This window comes from Macaca mulatta, chromosome 11, assembly GCF_049350105.2.
Source record: "Macaca mulatta isolate MMU2019108-1 chromosome 11, T2T-MMU8v2.0, whole genome shotgun sequence".
Lineage (NCBI taxonomy): Eukaryota > Metazoa > Chordata > Mammalia > Primates > Cercopithecidae > Macaca > Macaca mulatta.
The window spans coordinates 28,336,108-28,358,728 of record NC_133416.1 but is presented as its reverse complement, the minus strand read 5'-3'; the positions used below and the strand labels follow the sequence as shown (position 1 = coordinate 28,358,728).

Genomic DNA, 22,621 nt, shown 5'->3' with positions numbered 1-22,621 from the left:
ACTCTCCCTTCTAATTTCTCACTAATTTCTAATTTAATTTCTGACTTAAAACTCAAACGCTTTGCTGGTGCCTGAACAACTCTCCTACATGAAAGAGGAACAAATGGTGGAGAGTAAGGACACCTTCTGGCCCCAAGGCCTCAGAATGGATTAGGCATTCGTTAGCCATTCCTGGGGCATGGTACGCAGGGGGCCTGGACACCAGTACTATTGCAGGCACAGGACCCTGTGGGCATCAGGATGCCAACCCCTCGCCCTCACCCCAGGACCACCACTCTCTCCATCAGTTTTTCTTTTTGAACAAAGAATAAATATGTGGCTATTTTACCCATCTTAAACGAAACAGTCTTCTGATCCCTCTCCACCCACTGATGACATTCCCTTTTGCAGCAGAACTCCTTTCAAGAATTGTCTACACTTGCTTTCATTTTCTCACCTTCCATTCTCTATCAAGCTCATTCCTGCCATGCTTTTACGCCTACCATCTAACCAAACTACTCTTATTGAGGTCACTAATCACCTTCACCTTGCTAAATATAAGGGTCAGTTTGTCACTCCTTCCTCCTGATCTACTTTCTTCACTGTCTTCCAGGACACAGCACTTTTTCTTGGTTTTCCCCCTACTTTACCGGGGTTCCTTCTCAGTCTCCTCTGCTCTAGGAATTTTTAATATTTGAATATCCCAGGTATCAATCATTAGTCCTCTTCTCTTCTCCATTTCTATCCACAGCCTTGGGGATCTCATCTAGTCTCATAACTTGGAAATACCATCGTGGGTCATTTGGAAGTCGTTATGTGGAACAGTCCTGTGCACTACAGGATGCCTGGCATCTCCACCACCACCCATACAATAAATGCCAGCAACAGCCTTCCTATCATTGCAACAACCAAAAATTCCCTCACCAATTTCCCAAACAGCCCTGATGGCAGAATCACTCCTGCTTAGAAACACTACTTAGAAATAGGGTCTACGCTCCTGTAGGTATAGCTTTATTCTATAGTTTGATTAGTAGAAGTGTTAACGACATATTGAAAAGCACAAAATTCCATCTTGAGTGTGGATTTAAAATTTATTCAAGAATATCCTCATATATCCATTGGTTCTCAGCCCAGATAGTCCTTATCCTAACACGTCGATGAGCTTGGATTTCTTGTGAGAAAAGGATGGTGTTATGATAGCTGGCAGCTAAGCATCAGATAACTTGAAACTTGGGAATGCTGCTATAGAAATCCATTTTGTGGTAAGAAAAAAGATGGGGAACCAGTGTGCAAGAAAAAACACTGGACTGATTTGGAAGTCAAAAGATGTGGGTTGTAATTCAGGCTCTGTGAATATACAGATATATCTGCTCATTTGGCAGAGCTTTATCTACTGGCTATGCACCAGGACCACCAAGATGAATAAAAGAGTGATGTGACCTAGAAGGGAAGGCTAGAGGGAGCATATCAGTCTCTAACTGTGTCTTGATTCCTCTAACCTTAAATCTGAATCTCCAAAGTACCTTCCAAGTAAAAAAGAAAATTAAGATTCTATGCCTCAAATCTGAATCTCCAAAGTACCTTCCAAGTAAAAAAGAAAATTAAGATTCTATGCAGATGCTGGCAATATGCCTCATACAGCACACAGAAAACACAAACAGAAGCAGACACTATGGTACTAGAGAGCTGAGGTCAAGCCACCCATATGACATTATTTTATGTTCAAATTAGAACACAAATGTTACTATAAGAAATTACTGTTATTAATGTAAAAATCACTGCATTTCTACTTCTTAATATAAGAAAGATTTAGAGTATACACTCAAACGATCCTTTGGAGCAAAATGGAATAGAAATGACAATATCAGCCTGTTTTTCTGAAAGCATTATTTGTTGTACCAAAAATAATGTGATCTTTAATCACTGTATCCCTTACATAATTCCCACTCTAATAAGGCAAATTTGCAAAGAATTTACACAGTAAAATTGTCTAGTAGCTATAGCAGCTCACAGGAGAACATGCTAAAGGGGATGGAACAACATTACGTCAACTGGCTGGAAACAGTATAGCTTCTAATATCTATCTATATCTAACATTTAAGTGAGAATTATTTTATTTTATTTATTTTATTTTTGAGATGGACTCTTGCTCTGTTGCCCAGGCTGGAGTCCAGTGGCTATCTCGCCTCACTGCAAACTCTGTCTCCCGGATTCATGCCATTCTCCTGCCTCAGCCTCCCGAGTAGCTGGGACTACAGGCACCCACCACCAAGCCTGGCTAATTTTTTGTATTTTTAGTAGAGACGGGGTTTCACTGTGTTAGCCAGGATGGTCTCGATCTCCTGACCTCGTGATAGAGGCCTGCCTCGGCCTCCCAAAGTGCTGGGATTACAGGGGTAAGCCACCGTGCCCGGTGTGAGAACATTTTAAAGTAATATCCTTTTGAAGAATGAGGATGTATTAAATATTTAAAGTCTTGAGATGATAAAGAAATGACCAGGAATAAAAAATGTAATTTTCTACTTACACAGATGTGAGGTTTAGGTTACTCCAAATTGTTAATACTTCTGCTTATCCTCCAACTAGAACTTTATGTACTTATATAAATAATTTTGATCCTTTCAATTACCATATGGCCCAGTGCCACTAAAAGGCTGTTTCTATTAAACTAGAGTAAGAATGCTGCTTTTAAGTCAGCCATCCCCTGCCCACACTCGGCTGTACTTGCTTTTCCCCAAACACACTATGCCCCTGTTCCTTTCTGGGCTTTGCAGAGGCTACTTCCTGTGAGAGTAGGCCTCTCTAAAGACCCACTCACCTCTACAAACTCAGCTACACTGACATCAAACAAGAAGCCCTCCTTCACCTCTGCACAGATGAAGGAGCTCCTTCCGCGCTCCCAGGCACCTTCTTCACTCTGCTCTTGCAGTATATACAACATGACTATTACCACTTACTACCTACCTGTCCTTCCAATAGATGCTGTAAGCCTAAAGTCTAGGTAATGCCAGGTATGAGAGACAGATTTGCTAGTGAGGAGAACAACTATGAAAGATAATGGTGAAAAGGCTTTGTTCCTTTTACAAAAGATCCAAACTTTGAGGTCTATTACTTCCTCCAGTCTGGTGGTATGTTGAAATTTGAACCCCAGTGTGGCTGTGTTGGGAGGTGGGGCCTAGTGGGAGGTGTCAGTGTCATGGGGGCAGATTCTTCATAAATAGATTAATGCTCTCCCCTGATGGTGAGTGAGTTCTCACTATGAACTCTGCCAGAGCTGGTTGCTGAAAAGAGCCTGGCACCTCCTCCCTCCGGCCAACCCCAAAGTATTTCCTCTCTCCCCATGTGATCTCTGCACACACTGGCTCCCCTTCACTTTCCACCATGAGTGGAAGCAGCCTGAGGCCCTCACCAGATGCCCAATTTTGAACTTTTTGAGACATCAGAATTGTAAGCCAAATAAACCTTTTTTCTTTATAAATTACCTAGTCTCGGGTATTCCTCTATAGCAACCCAAAATGAACTAAGTATTGTTAAACTCAATTTTAATGAGTAAGAACTAAAGCCAAGAAAGATGAATGTGACCTCGTTTTTCCCATGTTCCACTATTCCCACATTGTCCCACTCAATGGACAAAGGCCCTTGTTCTCTGAACATGCACCATGAGTCAGAAACAAGGCGTACAGCTAGAGTGACTACAGATCCTGGTTTACCTGGAACAGCAATGGTTTAAACTGTTATTCTGGTGTAATTACCAATAGTGCCCTGCCCTGGTTCACTCTCCAAAGCGTCTGGTTTAAACAACTACCCCTAAGTATAAAAGACTGAAAGTCCACTTATATAAACATATATGTAGTCCATGTCTAGAGCGAGACAAGCATTTGGGAAAAACAGTGCTATTTTAATAAAAAGGATGACAGTTATCATTCACTGAATTGTTTACATGCTAAGTCCTTTACATATGTAATTTAATCTTCAAACATCTACTAAAGCAGATATCATTATATCCAATATTCAAGTAAGGAGACTGGAGGTCTTAGAGACCTAAAAGAGATCTTAGAGAAACCAAGTACTCAAGGGCACACAATTAATTAACATGAGAAGCTGACTTGCATCTAGATTAATCATTCCAGATGATATATGGCAATTCCTGAAACTACAGAACACAGACACAGTTCCTTGGGACATCCTGAAGGGGTGGGAAGAAGAAAAGATGAGAGATAAGGATGAAGCTAGGGACCAAGAAGAAATTAAGGCTGCCCTTCCTACAATATGAGTATCTTTTTTCTAACTCCTGGGCCTTTGGTAGCTCTACTAAGCAGGGTGTGTGAGGGTGTGTGTGTGTGTGTGTGTGTGTGTCTGTATCTGTGCACATATGCACCCATATTTGTCTTTTAATAAAAACCAATGGAAGAGATAGGTTTAATGTTTAAAGCTTTAAAGGGCAAAACCGAAGACTACACATTGAAGGAGATGACAAAGACAGATGAAAAGCCATTCAACTGATACAGAACTCTGGACTTAGGAGAATCACAGGGAAACTGTCACAAGTATTGAAATTGGAGGTTCAAGACAAGTTTTCCTAAAATTTCTAAGGAGCAAGTATAGCCTAGTTGAAGTCTGGGAGAAAGTAAAAGAAAGTAGGGGAGAGAGAGACAGGGCATTAGCTGATATAATATGGTATTATGTGGCAATAAAAGCTGTATTTTTCCCATCTGATATGAACCTTAACATGGTGAGACTGTATGTTCTTCAAAGGCAGAAACAATGGATTTCATCCTATTCTAATATTATAACTTTCACAAAGCTCACTTTAGAGGAAACAAATAGTCTTTGCAAAATTATCTTAGTAGAGCTTAAAAACAAACAAACAAAAAAGATTTTATATTCTAACCTTGTCTTATTTTTACATTTTCTCTACTGTATTCAGGTTAATATAGATACAGTCTCAATATCCAGGTATTAAAACCAGGTCACAGAGAATGACTTGAGTAAGATGACAGTCACCGGTGCAATGAGGAGGAGAATCAGTTGCAGTCTCACACCTACCAGGTAATTACACACTGACCCCATTTTTACAAACTCAGCCAAATTAAAGAATGCAAACCAATAATAAATGGTCACCAAACTCTCACCAATTCAATCTGCAATCTAGTAATCATATCTGCCTTTAAGATTAATGTGGCAATTAAACAAATCAATCTGTAAAACAAAACAAAACAAAACAAAAAACTAGTGTAAAACACATACACACACACACACACCATCCGTAAAAATTTAGAAAGACATAAATACACATGCTATATGTACACATTTCTTTTTCTGCAGAGAAAACCAAGAAACTGCTAATAATGATTACCTTTGGATAGAGGAAAAACAATGAGAAAAAAGGAAATCTTATTTTTCATTTCATAACTTCCATTTTTTTTTAACTTTGTAAAGACAGGGTCTCCCTTTATTGCCCAGACTGGCCCCAAACCCATGACCTCAGGTGATCCTTCTGCCTTGGCCTCCCAAAGTGCTGGGATTGTAAGTATGAACCACCTCATATTATACCTTTCACTTACTGTATTACTTTTTTTCAATAAACAATTTATACAATGACTCATACTTTGTGCTAAAAACCTATTTTTTTCCAGAATTTCAGAAAAGAAGGTACCAGACACCTCATGTCAGAAGAGCTCCCCTTCCTCCTCCTCCTCTTCCTCAGCCTACTCAACATGAAGACCTTTCTGATGATCTACTTCTACTTACTGTATAGTAAATACATGTTCTCTTCCTTATGATTTTCCTAACAACACTGTCTTTTCTCTTACTTTATTGCACAAATACACTATATAATACATATAACATATAAAATATGTGTTAATTGACTGTGTATGTTATTGGTAAGCCTTCTGGTCAACAATAGGCTATTAGTAGTTAAGTTCTGGGGTAGTCAAGAGTTATATGCAGAGTTCTGACTCCATAGGAGACTGGCACTCCCTAACCCCCATGTTGCGTGCAAGGGTCAACTGCAGACTAAGACAGGAACACACTGCTCTTTCTCATTCCCGGAGATGCTGAGCACCACACCTCCAGGAAGCATGATACTGATAATGTAGGCATACATCTCAGTCAAATCATTCATTAACAACAGTGCAGGAGTTCAGTATATTCAGCCCTGCCTAGAGACTGTGATATGCCCCTTGTTATTCAATTCTGTGTATAGTCCACTCTCAAGAAGTTTTGTTTTTATGTTTGAGACAGGGTCTCAGTCTGTCACCCAGTCTTGAGTGCAGTGGTGCAATCACAGCTCACTGCAGCCTTGACCTCCCAGGCTCAAGCAATCCTTTCACCCTAGCCTCCCCAGTAGCTGGGACTACAGGCATACACCACCACACCTGGCTAATTTTTGCATTTTTTTGTAGAGGTAGGTAGGGTTTTGTCATGTTGCCCAGGCTGGTCTCAAACTCCTGGGCTCAAGTGATCCTCCCACCTCAGCCTCCTAAAGATTACATGCATGAGCCACCACATCTGGCCCCTTGATACATTTATCCTTATGGAAAATGTATTTTTTACTGTAAATACATATGTATTTTTAAAGGCATATAATGAAATCACAGACATCAGGTCAACCTTAGATTTTTTTTTAATATAATCTGTATTAAAATTTCTGATTATTAACATGGTACATACTTGCTTTACATAATCTGTATTTTAAATGAACACAGTAATTATTTTCCTATAGTTCTACCACTTGGAGAAAATCATCATTAACACTTTAGTATGTTTTCTCCTAGGTTTTTATCCCCCCATATAGTGTTTTTTTTTTTGAGACTGAGTTTCACTCTTATTGCCCAGGCTGGAGTGCAATGGCGCAATCTCAGCTCACCACAACCTCCACCTCCCAGGTTCAAGTGATTCTCCTGCCTCAGCCTCCCGAGTAGCTGGGATTAGAGGCATGCACCACAACGCCCGGCTAATTATATATTTTTTAGCAGAGATGGGGTTTCTCTATGTTGGTCAGGCTGGTCTCGAACTCCTGACCTCTCGCGAGGTGATCCACTCGCCTCGGCCTCCCAAAGTGTTGGGATTACAGGCGTGAGCCACCGCGCCCAACAGTTTTTGTTTTATTTTAAAGGTTATAATATATTATGTCCTGATAATGTCACTTTTCAGGTTATCATTTTTACATTTCATTAAAGAGTTAAAAAAATCTATAGATAGGCAGGTAGATAAACTCTCTTATGGCTGCATAATAGTCTGCCTTCTAGTTGCACTGTATGCGCATTCTTATCTTTCTTCTCCCACTGCCAAAATTGGGAATTACAGAGGTCTGCAATATCCCTGATGAACACAGATGCGAAAATCCTCAACAAAACATGACCTCACTGAACTCAACAGCACATCAAAAAGATAATCCATTATGATCAAATGGGTTTTATATCAGGCATGCAAGGATGGTTCAACATATGCAAATCAACAAATGTAATACATCACCTAAACAGAATCAAGGATAAAAACCATATGATTATCTCAATAGACACAGAAACAGCATTTGATAAAATTTAACATCGCTTCATGATAAAAACATCAACAAACTAGGCACAGAAGGAACATACCATACATGGGGAAATGACACCCTCTTCAATATATGGTGCTGGGAAATTAAATAGCTGAATGTAGATGAATGAAACTGGATCCCTGTCACCATATATAAAAATCAACTATAGATGAATGAGTTACATTTATGTACACATTATTTATATGTGTGTCATGTATATGTTTTTGAATCTTCAATAATACAACATGTTAAAATTAATAATGGTCATGTACCATAAATCCACAGCTAACATCATACTAAATGAGGAAAATTGAAAGCATTTTCTCCCAAAAACTGGAATAAGACAAGGATGCCTACTTTCACCACTCCTATTCAATATAGTACTGGAGGTTCTAACCAGAGAAATAAGGCAACAGAAATAAATAAAATACATCCAAGGGTACGCATGGTGGCTCACACCTGTAATCCCAGCACTTTGGGAGGCCAAGGCAGGTGGACAGCTTGACCTCAGGAGTTCAAGACTAGCTGGGCAACATGGCAGAACCCCGTCTCTGCAAAAAATACAAAAATTAGCCAGCTGTGGTGGCACACCCCTGTGGTGCCAGATACTCAGGAGTCTGAGTTAGGAGGATTGCTTGAGCCCCAGAGGCCAAGACTGCAGTAAGCTCTGAGTGTGCCACTGCAGTCTAGCCTAGATGATACAGCAAGACTCTGTCTCAAAAAAATAATAAAAAAGAAAAAAAGAAATAAAAGGACAAATTAAAAAATTACAAAAGGAGAAGCCAACTTATCCTTATTTGCTGATATTATCTTATATCTAGAAAAACCTAAAGACTTCACCAAAAAACTCTTCAGATTTGATGATTCATAAAGTTACAGGATACAAAATCATTGTACAAAAACAGAGTGTTTCTACACATCAATAATGATTGAACTGAGGAAGAAATCAAGAAGCCAAACCTCATGTACAACAGCAAGAAAAGCCTCAGGCAGGTCCTTCAGGAGATATTCCAGAAGAAGGCTTTGTTATCATAGGAGATGACAGCTCTATGAGTCTTATGGCCCCTGAAGACCTTCCAATACAAGATGTGGAGGTGGAAAGTGATATTGGTAATCTTGACCCTGTATAGGCCTAGGCTAAAATGTGTGTTTGTGTCTTAGTTTTTAACAAGAAAGTTTGAAAAGAAATAATTTTAAAAATAGAAAAAAGCTTATAGAACAGGAACATAAATAAAACATATTTGCACAGCTGTACAATGTATTTGTATTTTAAGCTAAGTGTTACTACAAAAGAATCAAAAAGTTAAAATTTAAAAGTTCATAAAGTAAAAGTTACATAGTAAGCTAAGGTTAATTTCATATTGAAGAATAAAAATTATGAATAGGCAGGGCACAGTGGATAAAAATTTTTAATTTTTAAAAATTAAAAATAGGCCTGTTATCCCACCTCTTCGAGAGGCTGAGGAGGGTGGATTGCTTGAGCCCAGGATTTCGACACCAGCCTAGGCAACACAGTGAGACCTTGTTTCTACAAAAAAAAAAAAAAAAAAAAAATTAAAAATTAGCTGGGTGTGGTGAAATGCACTTGTAGTCCCAGCTACTTGATAGGCTGAAGCAGGCGGATCACTTGAGCCCAGGAGGTCAAGGCTTCAGTGAGCTGTGACAATGCCACTGCACTCCACTCTGGGTGACAGAGACCCTAGTCTCAAAAACAAAAAAAAAAAAAAGAAATTTCAAAATAAATGTGCAGCTTAAGTACACAGTGTTTACAAAGTATACAGAAAAGTGCAATAATGTCCTAGGCCCTCACATTCACTAAATACTCACTGCCTCACCCAGGGCAACTTCCAGACCTGCAAGCTCCATTCTAGGCAATACCCCATACGGGTGTACCACTTTTAAATCTTTTAAACTGTATTTTTACCATACCTTTTCTATGTTTAGATACACAAATATCTACCACTGTATTACAATTGCCTAGAGTATTTAGTACAGTCATATGCTGTAAAGGTTTGTGGCCCTAGGAGCCATGGGCTATCATACAGCCTGGGTGTGTAGGAGGCTATACCATCCAGGTTTGTAGAAGTACACTCTATAATATTCGCACCTCAACAACAATCACCTAAAGACACATTTCTCAATATGTATTCCTGTTAAATGACAGATGACTGTATATTACCAATGTAATTATATATTAATATTATAATGTAATTACATATTATATAAAGAAAAAATCTGAATACACGACTTGAATATTTTCCCCAGGTGACTGCCTTTTTGTGATTTGATATAAGCAAAATTAAATTATTTAAATTTTTAATATCAGTATACATATGAATTGTTCTGTTTTAACCTTTGCTTCTATGTTTTAGTACATTCTTTCTCCCAAGCCCAAGATCAGATATTCATATACACTCTTTTCTAGTATATGCATTACTACATTTTTACATTCATTATTTGCAGTGGCACTTTTATCAATACAACATTCTTCTGAGCTTTCCATTCTGCTCCAAGTATTTTCTATTTTATCAACATCATACCATTTTCAAATTAATATCTAGCATTACAACTTTCCCTTCATTATTATTCTTTACTGTATAAACATTTCTTGGCTCTTATATATTCTATAAAAATGTAAAACAATTCAGAATCACTGATCTATGAGAAACTCCCGAGATTTTGCTTGGAGTTATATTCAACTTACAAATCAATATAAAATACTAAAACTAAAGAATTGTCTTCCTATCCAGAAACATGAGTCTCCTCATCATCTTCAGAGCAAAGTTTACTAGTTTCCTTTCTATAGGCCATTTGAGTTTCTTACCAAGTTTAATTCCCAGCATATTTTGTGTTGCTACTATGAATGGGCTTTTTTTCTCGTATTTTTAAACTGGTTATTATCATACACAAAAGATCATGATATTTACATGATTTATAGTGGAACCCTACGAAACTCCATTTTAGTTGATTGCCTTGGGAACTTTTTATTATCTGCAAATAATTTTTAGTCTCCTTTTCAACAGTTCTCTCTGTCACCCAGGGTGGAGTGCAGTGGTATAATCCTCCCACCTCAGCCTCCGGAGTAGCTGGAACTACAGGTTGCAATTACTGTGCCCAGCTGATTTTTTAAAATTTTTTTGCAGAGACAGGGTCTTGAACTCCTGAACTCAAGTGATCCTCCTGCCTCGGCCTCCCAAAATGCTGGGATTACAGGTGTGAGCCACTATGTGTGGCCCATCAGTGCTACCTTAGACAGTACTGATAACAGCAAGTATGTTGCTAATTCTAATACAATTTTAGGTCAAATTCACCGTTTTAGTATTTTGGCTGAGTTTGACCTGAATATTGTTTACAAAATTATAGATACTTCCCATAAAATATTAACAGTAAATATCTCTAAACATTGACAGGAGTGAAGTTCTTTTCCTTCACATTTTCCCAGTAAACAGATTTCTGATTTTCTTTCTATTAATTAGACTAGCCATGAACTCTCCCTATTTATTTTCCAAGTTTCCTTAAATGAATGGACACACGTACATGCCCACACATACTCACTCTTATCACCTTATTTCTCCTAGTGTTCTTTGTTTTGAGAATTTTTAACTTTGAATAATCTTGGCTAGCAATCAATATCTTGCAGAAGGCAAGAGAGAATCAAACCTTAAGAAAAGCTTTCTCCCCAGGCGCAGTGGCTCACGCTTGTAATCCCAGCACTTTGGGAGGCTGAGGCGGGCAGATTATGAGGTCAAGAGATCGAGACCATGTTGGTCAACATGGTGTAACCCCGTCTCTACTAAAAATACAAAATTAGCCAGGTGTGGTGGTGTATGCCTGTGATCCCAGCTACTCGGGAGGTTGAGGCAGGAGAATCGCTTGAGCCCAGGAGGCGGAGGTTGCGGTGAGCTGAGATCGCGCCGCTGCACTCCAGCCTGGGCACCAAGAGTGAGACTCTATCTCAAAAAAAGAGAAAAAAAAAATAGCTTTCTTTTCAGAAACAATATTCTACAGTCCTTTGTGAAAGATAGGACATCTAAAAATGATGTCTGGATACAAATTTCTCAAAGTAAGCTGACTCCACTAATAAAAATGATGCCTCATTCTTTTTACTAAAATATATTTGTACCCAATTAAGACTGCAGTACAAAATGCCATAACATAAAAATATTAGCAAACTGATAATAGGGAAGTCATAACATTCTCAACTCAGAGCTTCATAAAAACCAAATTCCAATATTCTTAATATTAGACTTGCACGTTAACCAATGGATATGGCAATTTCTTCAATCAGTATCAAATCCTGTTTCTTTCATATTTCATTAGGTAATCATCACGCCAAACCTATCTCAAAATCTGAAATAACTAGTTTGCGATACATTATCAGAAAATGTCAATCTCAAATATAAACAGCTGAACTTTTCATTTTTATTCTACTAGGGAAGTTTCAAAGCGCTGAAACATGCAAACTGTTACTCATCTTCTAAAAACAGAAATAAAATAATTAGGTCACAATGGATGGCTCCTTTCTTGGCCAAAAAAAGGATGATGAATGCAACTGGAATGTTTATTGTCACTGAAATTCTTCAGGCCTGGATTCCAAGTATGCGTCTTGATGCAGGTTACTATGACAACTTAAACTACAGAAAATGTCACACCCCCTCCTATCAAGTAGTTTTCTCTGCAAGATCATTTCAAGCCTTCTAAAACTTGCATGCACAAATTATCTGTAACAACAATAAACACCTCATTACAAGTTTTATTCAAAATGCCCCATCTAAACCTGTAAAAACAGGTATAAGCATATAAAAATAATTCCATTAAATCTACACGGGATAGAAAAACCTGAAAACACACACACTCACATACACATACGTACACATACCCTTTAAAATATAAAATATTGAGAGTATTTTTAAACTACTTTCCATTACCAGAGGCACAGTACATTACTACCATATGTTTCATTCCAGAAACTATGGAAAATTACTTGCAAGGCAGTTTTGAACTATTATAGAACTAAGTCCTGTTTATCATTATTTTCCCTTCACTAATGCATCTTATGGGAAGGTACTAGAAAGGGGGGATATGGGAAGATACAGTCCTATCTAGAACAGAAAGAGAAGCAAACAAATAATCTGTAAAAGTTATTGTTTTACCCAATCTGTCTTTTTACACAAAATATGAGCTTTAAAGTTTCTTTTCACACAGCATAACAAACTTGTGATAAACTGTAAATTATTCTCTAATATCACATGCTCTAAAAGAAAAATGGCTCAAGAGAAGCTGCATCATTATGGAAAAAAATGTGAGTCAGTAGAAAGATACTCTGATTGCAAAAAATTAACAATTTTAACTAGCTCCATGAAAAAAAAATTAAGACAGTTTTACAGTGTAGCAATTCTGAGACTACAAAGCTGGTTTTGCTGCCCATCAAAGTTAACATGACTAGAACTGGATGTTTCATTCCGAAAGCTTTAGGGAAGTCCCTCTCCTGTAAAGTGGGTACAGTAGCCACCACAGGCAAACAAGTTTCCTAAGTTTCAGATATAAATATACCTCAATGCTAGGCAGACCCTTCATTTATCTAAAACATTTTAAAATAACACTTCATTCAAAAAGGGAAACAAAGTAGTAAGCTAAAGGAGTCTCTTTGTTCTGTAAGTCAAGGATCAAAATCAAAGGCTGCTGATCTAGAGAATATTGAGTGTTTGAGAAGAACCCGCAAAAAATGAAAATTCTTCAGCAGCAAACTCCAAGCAACTCATACAATCCCCACCTGTATTAGTGGATAACTACTAGTGATCCAGAGGAACAAAACAACTAAAATGTTCAAACCCAAATACACAAAATCCCCAAACATTAAGCCTCAACCACAGTTCCTGTTGGTATAACTTACACAGAGATTCTCCTTAATAAAAAATAATTAATGTATAAAAGAAAGCTTTATTGCACAGCTTCATCAGTAATGGTAGCCAAAACTAAAATTTAAGTGACTATCAGAGAGAACTTTAGTCAATTGTACTACATAGTACATTTCTTTTTTCTTATGCTTTTCCTTTTTAGGCCATATTACAAATGGCAGGGCCTTAAACATAGGGTCTGAATAGGCCTTTTTGACTCTCACGTGGATAGAACAAAATTGCCTCATTAGAACCAGGCTATCTTTTGACTCTCAACATTTGTGGCCTTCTAGTCATGGTTTTTGCTAATGCTGTAAGCAACATACCAGGGTCTACAAAAGGGAAACTGAACTGGTGAGGATATGGATTTGCGGTTTTAGGAGTCCAGTCTCTCCATATAATCTAGCAATTATTAGAAAGCTGCGAAGTTAGTTTTTTATTTCGGGGGAAATCAGTTTATGTGAGACCGTCGAGATCCAGCATTTAGTTAAAAATTCACGCACATAACTTTTGCAAATGAGAGATTAAGGAATTTATGAGACAGCACGCTGGCTGGTGCCCTCACAGAGTTTATTCACCTGTAAAGTGTGAACAATTTATTCATAAGTGATTTACCCATTACAAACAAGGTCAAATTATTTTCCCTCCTGGGACCAATAAGTAATTTAAATGCTCAAGGGACAAGAGATGACATACAGCAAACATACTAAAACTGAGACGTAATTTAGTTGAATATCCTCACCCAAGGAGATTTTTATGCCCCCCTTGACTTAATAGACACTATTAAAGAAATGGAAACACAAGCTATAGGATTTTCCAGACTTAACCAAGATTATCACAGAGAAAAGTCTGAAAAACTAGTTAGCCATCAAGATTTTCTAGCCTTTCACTATGAGAAATACTTCTCTACTTTAAAAGAGGTTGCCAATTTATAGCATTAATAGAACAGTGCTCAGAAAGCCCAAGAGTGGTGACACACAGCTTTGAAATATTTTGCCTCAGACTCCAAACGTGAAACCCACGGCATGTTTTTTTTTTTTTTTTTTTGAGACGGAGTCTCGCTCTGTCACCCAGGCTGGAGTGCAGTGGCCGGATCTCAGCTCACTGCAAGCTCCGCCTCCCGGGTTCACGCCATTCTCCTGCCTCAGCCTCCTGAGTAGCTGGGACTACAGGCGCCTGCCACCTCGCCCGGCTAAGTTTTTGTATTTTTAGTAGAGACGGGGTTTCACTGTGTTAGCCAGGATGGTCTCGATCTCCTGACCTCGTGATCCGCCCGTCTCGGCCTCCCAAAGTGCTGGGATTACAGGCTTGAGCCACCGCGCCCGGCCCCACGGCATGTTTTATGATGCTTTTAGTGTCGACCCAAATTTGGACCTAGGAATTATACTGCAGTGGCAACAGATACCATCACCAACTATACTTAGTCCTTCTCTAAATAAAGGGCTTACAAATGATGATTCTTAAGAGTTTACTAATGAACATGACCTATGAAAGTCTCCCAAAACTTTGAAAGATTTTTTTAAAAAGCCATTGAAAGTGCTACTCTTCTAGGATGTAATGCATGTAAGGAGTATACCTGAGCACCACTCACCTCAGCACGCAGGAGTCTCCCAGCCAGTGAGAACGAGGTAGTCTTGAGGAAGGACAGCACCACACAGGTATTCTAGGAGGATCTACACAGGCACCTGCAAAAAGTGTGTAAAAATTAGTCCTGGCTAATTTTTATCTTAAAAATACTAAATCATTCCATTTTAACATACAATCACCAAAGAGCAAAATACAAGTACATGGCTTCAAATAAATTTCCCAAGAATTTTCCTCCCCTGACCCCACTCTTCCCCCTTAGCCATTTGAATTGCAGTTCTTGTGGGGTGGGTTTGTTTGGTTTGGTTTCAATTAGCATTTTTGTGCTTTTGAAAAAGGAATTTCAGTTGTTTCTAGAAAAGGTCATTTGATTGGCCCATGGAGTTCTAGGAGAGACTTTGTGTCTTCTTTTTCTACGGACCCCAGCTCCCTGTGATACCACACTAATTTCTTGAAAGCAGTTTTACATTTGGAAAAATTGCCTAAGGCCAGGGCTAAAACTGAAGTTGAAGGAGACCTCTCAGGTCCTAAAAAATAAAAACAAAAAATACACTGCACTTCTCCTTGGTGAGTACAAATTCCTACTACTGACTAACCTAAGAAAGAGGGTAACTTGGCACCGTTTCTTTTGACCATTTTATTGCCTAATGCTGTGAGAATGTGAAACTTTGCCACAACATTAGCTATAAAGAAAGCCCAAAGAAGAAATCTTGGCCACAAGATGGGAATTGATGCAATTCATATGTCTGCCACATTCAGACTATGCCCTTCACAGATGTTTCTGCATTTATTTATAGAAAGATTTACTTTAGCAACAAGACCAGCTTCCATCAACCATTTTTTTTTAATCTATCCAGACACGAAACTACTTTTATTATGAATAGAAAATGCCACCCCCAAATGTTAAAATCCTTAAATTTCTTAGTCATGAAATAGTATGAAATATCAAATTAGAGCACAAGGCGAAAGAGCTGGCAGACCTCAAATCTGATGCAAATGTAAGAAAATATACACATTTCAAACACCATTGAGGAAAGGGGAAGTTAGTCGAAAGTTTCCCCTTTCATAGCTGGGCTCTCCCTGCACAGCTGCTATATCCCTGAATGAAGACTTTGTCTCCAAAGCTGGTTACTACACTCACACTTCATATAACTTAATAGTTGTTATAAAAATGCCAATGGCTTCCTGATTATTTTTTACATAGTGCTAGAGTTGTAACACAAAGGTGCATTAGTGCCCGCTTCCAAATCTTAAAAAGAAGGTAGCAGTCACATTAATTTTTTTTTCCTAATAAAAATATATAGGTTTAAGCTAGCTAGATATCACAGAATTTCTACTCCATCTTCTTATACCAGATGTTGGGTTAGAGTCTTCTGGCTTCAAGTAGACCTACCTACCTACCTCCTAAAGAAGCTAAAAGAAATATACACATCTGAGGGTGACAGGATTTGGAAAAAGAGCCTGTCTGTGGAGGGTGTCATCCAAAAAGCAATGAAGGGTCAATCCTGCTGGGAAAGAGGACTGGGTGGCAAATTCAAAACCAAGTGAGAAGAGACTAAATGGACTAACAACCACCCTAATTCCCATCCTTGGGCCTGGGAGCTGTCTGGAGTCTAGCCTGGTTGTCAAAAGTATTCTTACTCACCTAAATCAAAATCTCTTCCTAACCAACTTTTCTTCAGCAAAGCCTCATCTCTCTTTTTAGTTGTGTTTTCAAGAAAAACTTTTGAGAGTGGGAAGTGGATAGCTGAGAATGAGTTTCAAAAACTGACATATAATTGTTATCATCTTTGTCCATAAAATAAGGTTGTCACTAGAGCCAGAGATTTAAAGGCCAAAAAGATTATGGTGCTTATTCTCTCATATGTAATTCACACTGACACTAATATATATGCAGAGATTAAAATCTCTCCTTCTTAGATTTTTATAATTGCAAAATTCACTTTGAGATGAGATGAGCGGTGCAGGGAGCAGGAGCAGTTCTGTGGTACCCTGGGAATGTAATGTGCTCAGGATGCCTCTGGGAAATGCCAAGCTTGACAAAAGTCAGGGCTTGGGCTCTTGTGAACCTGCATCCCCTCCCCACCTCCTGTCGATTCCTACAACCTCCTAACTACTCAGCCCATTGTTCACTCTTCACCAGGTCACTGGTGAAGATCCAATCCTATCATCCTACTGCTTTTGAAAGTCTCCACAAAAAAGTTCAATCTTCTTTTGTTGGTCAGGTAACTGCAGTGACAAAATGTTCCTAACCACAAATGCAAATATGAGCTCTGGGAGGTGTGGGAGTACTAGGAAGGCAGTGAGAAACAAGAGCTTAAGTGAAGATGGTCTCAGGAAACTGCATGCACTGCGTTTTTTCCACGAGCCCCTTCGCATCCCTTCCCGCGGCTGTCCAGGCCCATCTCCAGTGTCTCCCCTGAAGCCACCACGTGGCATACACGGCCTCACCCCACTTCAGTTTCCCTGCCTGTCCTTCAAGTTGGCATCCCAGGTGCAGGCCTTACCAAATTTTTATGCTGGCCAAACTCCAACTCACTCTCCAAGACTCCACTCAAATATGACCTCATCACTCCCTTATCAAAACTAGTCACTCCAGGTATTCTCAAGTGGCTGACACTTAGTACTCACTGGTACTGTTCATCGAATCCTCACAACAACCCTGAGGCAGGTAATCTGTAATAAGGGAATAATTAGAAAAGAACTGAAAGGTTAAATAACCAGCCCAGGGTCACACAGCTAAACAGGAGAGGCAAGAACTGAACTCGAGCAAATTGACTTCAGAGCCCATGATCTTTAATAACTATTTGAAATGTTTGCTTCTTCTTGAGGGCAGAGACACTTTGTACTGACACCTGCATTCTCGATGCCTAGCACGTAAGTGGGGCTCGATAAACATCTGCTGAAGGCTTGATGAATTCAGAGGGTTTTACAGAATGGCAGCAGATTGTACAGTGGTTCTGAGCTTATCCTCAGTGAAAGTTCTGCTTTACCTAAACGATTCCTTTTACCTAGATACAATACTCCTATTACCACATGTCTGAAAAACAGGTATCTATTATACTTGAAATGACCATAAATCAATGAACGCCAACATGTAATTGTGGGGAAAAGAAGAGGATAAAAATTGGGGAAGCCCCACCAATAATTATATTATTTTTGGTAAAACTTAAGGTGATTCAAACATTAATTGGACACTTATAAAAATGTGCTAAGGATTAAGCATTCTTTTATTATGGCAGCTAGCTTCCATAATGGCCCCCAATGATTTTCACACCCTTGTGTATTCTTCTCCTACAATGAACAGAGGTAACCTGGACAGCCCATAGGATATTGTGGAATGATGTCATAAAGACATGGTAGCTTCCATCTTGCTCTCTTCGATCACTTGTCCTGATATGAGCCAGACATTCAAGCAGCCCTGTGGAGACATCCATATGGCGAGGAACTGAGCCCTCCCGCCAACAACCTGCGCAAATTTGCGAGGCATGTGAGTGAACCACCTTCGAAGTGGATTTTCCAGCCCCAGTCAAACCTTCATGTAGGCTACATACAAAATGGACTGACACCTGGGTTGCAATCTTATTAAAGATCCAGAATCAAAATCATTCACCCAAGCCATTCCTGGATCCCTGATCCAAAGAAAAGAGGTGAGAGTTTAAAAAAAAAAAAAAAAAAAGAAGTTAGGTCTCTAGGCATGGGGCAACTTGTTATGCAGTAATACGTAATTAAATTAAATAGTTTATAGTAATGCAAATAGAAGTTATTGATGTTAACACAATATCAGGTTATTGCAATTCCTAAACACTAAACACAAGCAAATTAGAATGCTCAAGAATAACTCAAGAGCAAAATAAATTCCAGTTTCCAAGAGGCTCTGCTTTTTTTTTTAAACAAGAGAAGAATGCAAACCCTTCAATTCCTTGTAGATGTTTTTTAATGACTGCGATTAATTGTTGGGTGTGTTCTCTTCCTTCAAACTAGGCCCACCAGGAGAGATAATCAATAGACAATACTGACATTTCTACTACTGTAAAAATGAGAAGAGTTTATTGCTCTGGTTATTTAAGTATTATAGGTCAGATAAAAAGTCTAGAAGTTTTGGAGGAAACCAGCTACTCTCTACTCTGTCATTCCAAGATCCCCAAAATGTTCTTCTGTGTGTGGATTTTTTTTTTTAAAAAGCACATTTCTTTTTATTGAAAAGAGAAAACCCATTTGAAATTCTAAATATTCAACTACAAATAAACTATGGTAGCACATTTTCATAGGTGATATCCCTGTGCATCCACAAAATAAACTATACATATTATGGAATTCTAAACTACTCCTAAATTTTTGTTGTCCAATAAAAGAGTGGGAATATTTAAGGTGGTTTTTTTGCCTTGTCATCAAAACACATAGACACACATCTCCACATATAATTCAGTTCTGCTAACAGCAAGACACAATGTTAGTAAGGAACGTATCTTAGGTTTTACACAGTCCCTGTGAAGGTTAATAAGATGATCACAGAAACAATAAGGGAGATATTCTGTGGAAATAAATCCATTATGATACTATTAAGCTATATTAGCTTAAAAAGCAGAGAACAATGGTAATACCAAACTTAATTGTTTATATAATAAACCTTTACCAAGCTCTTACCATATTTAAAATACCACAGGGATTACAAAGATGAAGATACGGGTTTCATTCCACTAACTACAATATTTGTGAAATGTAACTAATGTATAGTAACAATAGTATCAAATAAATGTTTGATAAACACCAAAGAGACTTGGAAAAAAGCTACAGCAGAGTTCATATAAGAGAAATCACTAATGGCTGGAGGATATCCAGGAAGCCTTCATGAAATAAGCCCTTTATGCTTATATATGGCTGTAAATTTTTTAGCTTTTTCACATTAATATGTCAATATTCCCATTATACAGGTTATACAAAGTTGAGGTTAAGATTAGGTGACTTGATCAGGATGCAGTTTCTGGCATTAAAAAGTAATAACAGGCACTCAACAAATAAGTGCCAGGCACCACTCTATGCCCAGTTCAGACACTGTTCACAACCTTGTGAAGGTCAATCCTAGTCTCCATTTTGCACATGAAGAAACTAAGATTTCAGATTTAGTACCCTCCCAGGTTCAGGTGGCTAGTAAAGGCGGAGCCCTGATTTGAACTCAGATGTACTTCATTTTAAAACTTCTGCCAGACTCCTACACTGGGTAAATTCACCTATCCCATGCTGCTCTTAGCAAATGTTTGTACTCTCTACCGTACTTCCTCCCACCGCCATGCCCCACCCCACCCTTGACCTAATAAACTGATCCATAAACCATAAGGAATTGAAATGCATCCTTGTTAGTCTTATGATTTGTTATTAAATGTTATGCAAGAAATCAGAAGAGTGGCAGACGAGATGAGATAAGACAAGAAAGAGATATGATCAATTGTGTTTTAAATAGCTAAGTAATCATTTTTGTCTAAACCAGTTTGGAAAACGAATTTCATCAACTTTAGTAGACAAGCTATAAGATGACTATTTGAATAAAGTATTCTTCTCCTGGATAACACTTCAATATCTCACATAACAGAGAGCTTTTTTCAGAAAACCAACTTCGGAGTTTTGATAAGTATTCATCATATTATTTAGGTGTCTTCTATTATTCCAATTTGAATCAGAAAGAGAGGGGTGGGGGGAAAGAAAGACTGTTAAATGCCTATAGATTAAAAGACAAATATAAACCACATTAGTAGTAGAAACTGTGTTTCACTATAAAACACACATCAGAAAATGTGAAATCAGGACATATTAAAGGTTTACACCAAGGAAGCCCTGAGAAAAGAACAATATGGCTGTGGGTGTGACCAGTGATTGTAAGAAAACGTATGGTTGGGCCTTAGTTTTAGGAGAAAATATTCCGACAGTCAGAAATGTTGGGAGGGAAAGAAACCTGAAGAATAGACAAGTAGAATCATTCTGCAAAGGAGACATCATAAATCTGTCTTTACTATCACTTGGTAAGTACGAGGCTCTGTTGGACGCACAGTGAGTCTGCAGAAGAATTCCGGCAAGATAGGCATATCCTTCAGAGATGCTTTCTAAAATCAAGAAAAATTCAAAAAAGCTAACTAGTTTTTAACTTAAGTGAAGACAATTACAAAGGTAATTAAACAGATGCTGTGAACCATCCTCCAGGAGATACAGTTTCTCTAAACATACTACAGGAATTCTTGGGAGGTTTCCACACTGTTTTGTGTTACTTGTTTAGACCCATTTCCCTACTGTACCATGGAATCTCATCCCATTTCTTCCTTATGGTCCCACCACCTAGCACAGGATCTGGCAAACTCAATAAATGAGGACCAGAGGAAGGCCAGGAGGGGTTCCTGATAAAGCAGGGATTTGACATACTATTTCCCGGACTGGCCGTGCAGGTGGCTGATACAAATCTCTCTTCTTCTCCCCTATAAGAAATGATTGTTTAGTGATGGGGGGAGGGCTATTTTCTAAATAAAAGAAAAACATTTTTATTAAAACGAATTGTGACTTTAAGTTGTATTTTTGTACTAACAGAAATGAATCCCAAATAATGATTGCAGTCACCATTCCCCAATCACCCTGGAATTTTTTCTAAATACTACAGATTGCTCTAGTTAACCCCATCTTAGCTCATCAGATTTGATTATCCAGCTTATTGTGTGAATTAGCCATCTGTTCAATAATACTGCTACCAGACAACAAGAAAAGTTTCAAGATTGCTTTTAAAGACCTGACAGTTTTGAGTTGAAGGCTGTCTGCACTGATGTTTTATACTTTTTCCCATTTTGTTCCCTTTATGGTCTCAAAAAAAGTTATCTTAAAAAGAGCCTACTAAAAAAAGTAAGCTCAACTGCTAGGAAGGAATTCATTTTTTAAAAAATAACATTAATTTCGACCGGGCATGGTGGTTCACGCCTGTAATCCCAGCACTTTGGGAGGCCGAGGCAGGTGGATCATGAGGTCAGGAGTTCGACACCAGCCTAGTCAGCATGGTGAAACCTCGTCTCTACTAAAAATACAAAAAGAAAAATTAGCTGGGCATGGTGGCGCATGCCTGTAGCCTCAGCTACTTGGGAGGCTGAGGTAGGAGAGTTGCTTGAACCCGGGAGGCAGAGGTTGCAGTGAGCCGAGATTGCGCCACTGCACTCCAGCCTGGGCGACAGAGTGAGATTCCATCTCAAAAAATAAATAAATAAATAAATAATAAAAAAACAAAAATTAATTTCAAGCAACAATGACCTTCATTCTCTTTTTAAAACAAGAGCTGGTAGAAATTTTTGCATAGAATTTAAAAGGCAAAAAAATATAGAAAGTGAATAACATTCTACTGTTGGATAGAAAATGAATTACAATATGTTGGAAGGTTCAAGTATATTTTAAACAACTAATTTCCTAAATTGACCTGTTGCATAATGTATGTTAATTCTGAATATTGTCCTTATTTCAGTTCAAAGAAAAGCATAAACAATAAAGCCACTTCAAGTTGAAGAAAAAATTATCTTTAGGTTTAAACACGACTTAAACCAGGCACTTGTACAGATTATACTTTACCTGTTTCTGAAACCTTATCATTTCCTGC

General features: G+C 38.3%; 1 protein-coding gene across 2 annotated transcripts in view; it reads right to left on the bottom strand.

Annotated features, from left to right (window-relative positions):
* The window catches only part of RASSF8 (Ras association domain family member 8), a 115,216-nt gene that overhangs the window by 63,326 nt on the left and 29,269 nt on the right, over positions 1 to 22,621 (bottom strand). For both annotated transcript variants that reach the window (NM_001266170.1, XM_028828915.2), the window contains 1 exon segment: positions 15,011 to 15,104. The gene's annotated coding sequence lies outside the window, so the exon portion shown is untranslated.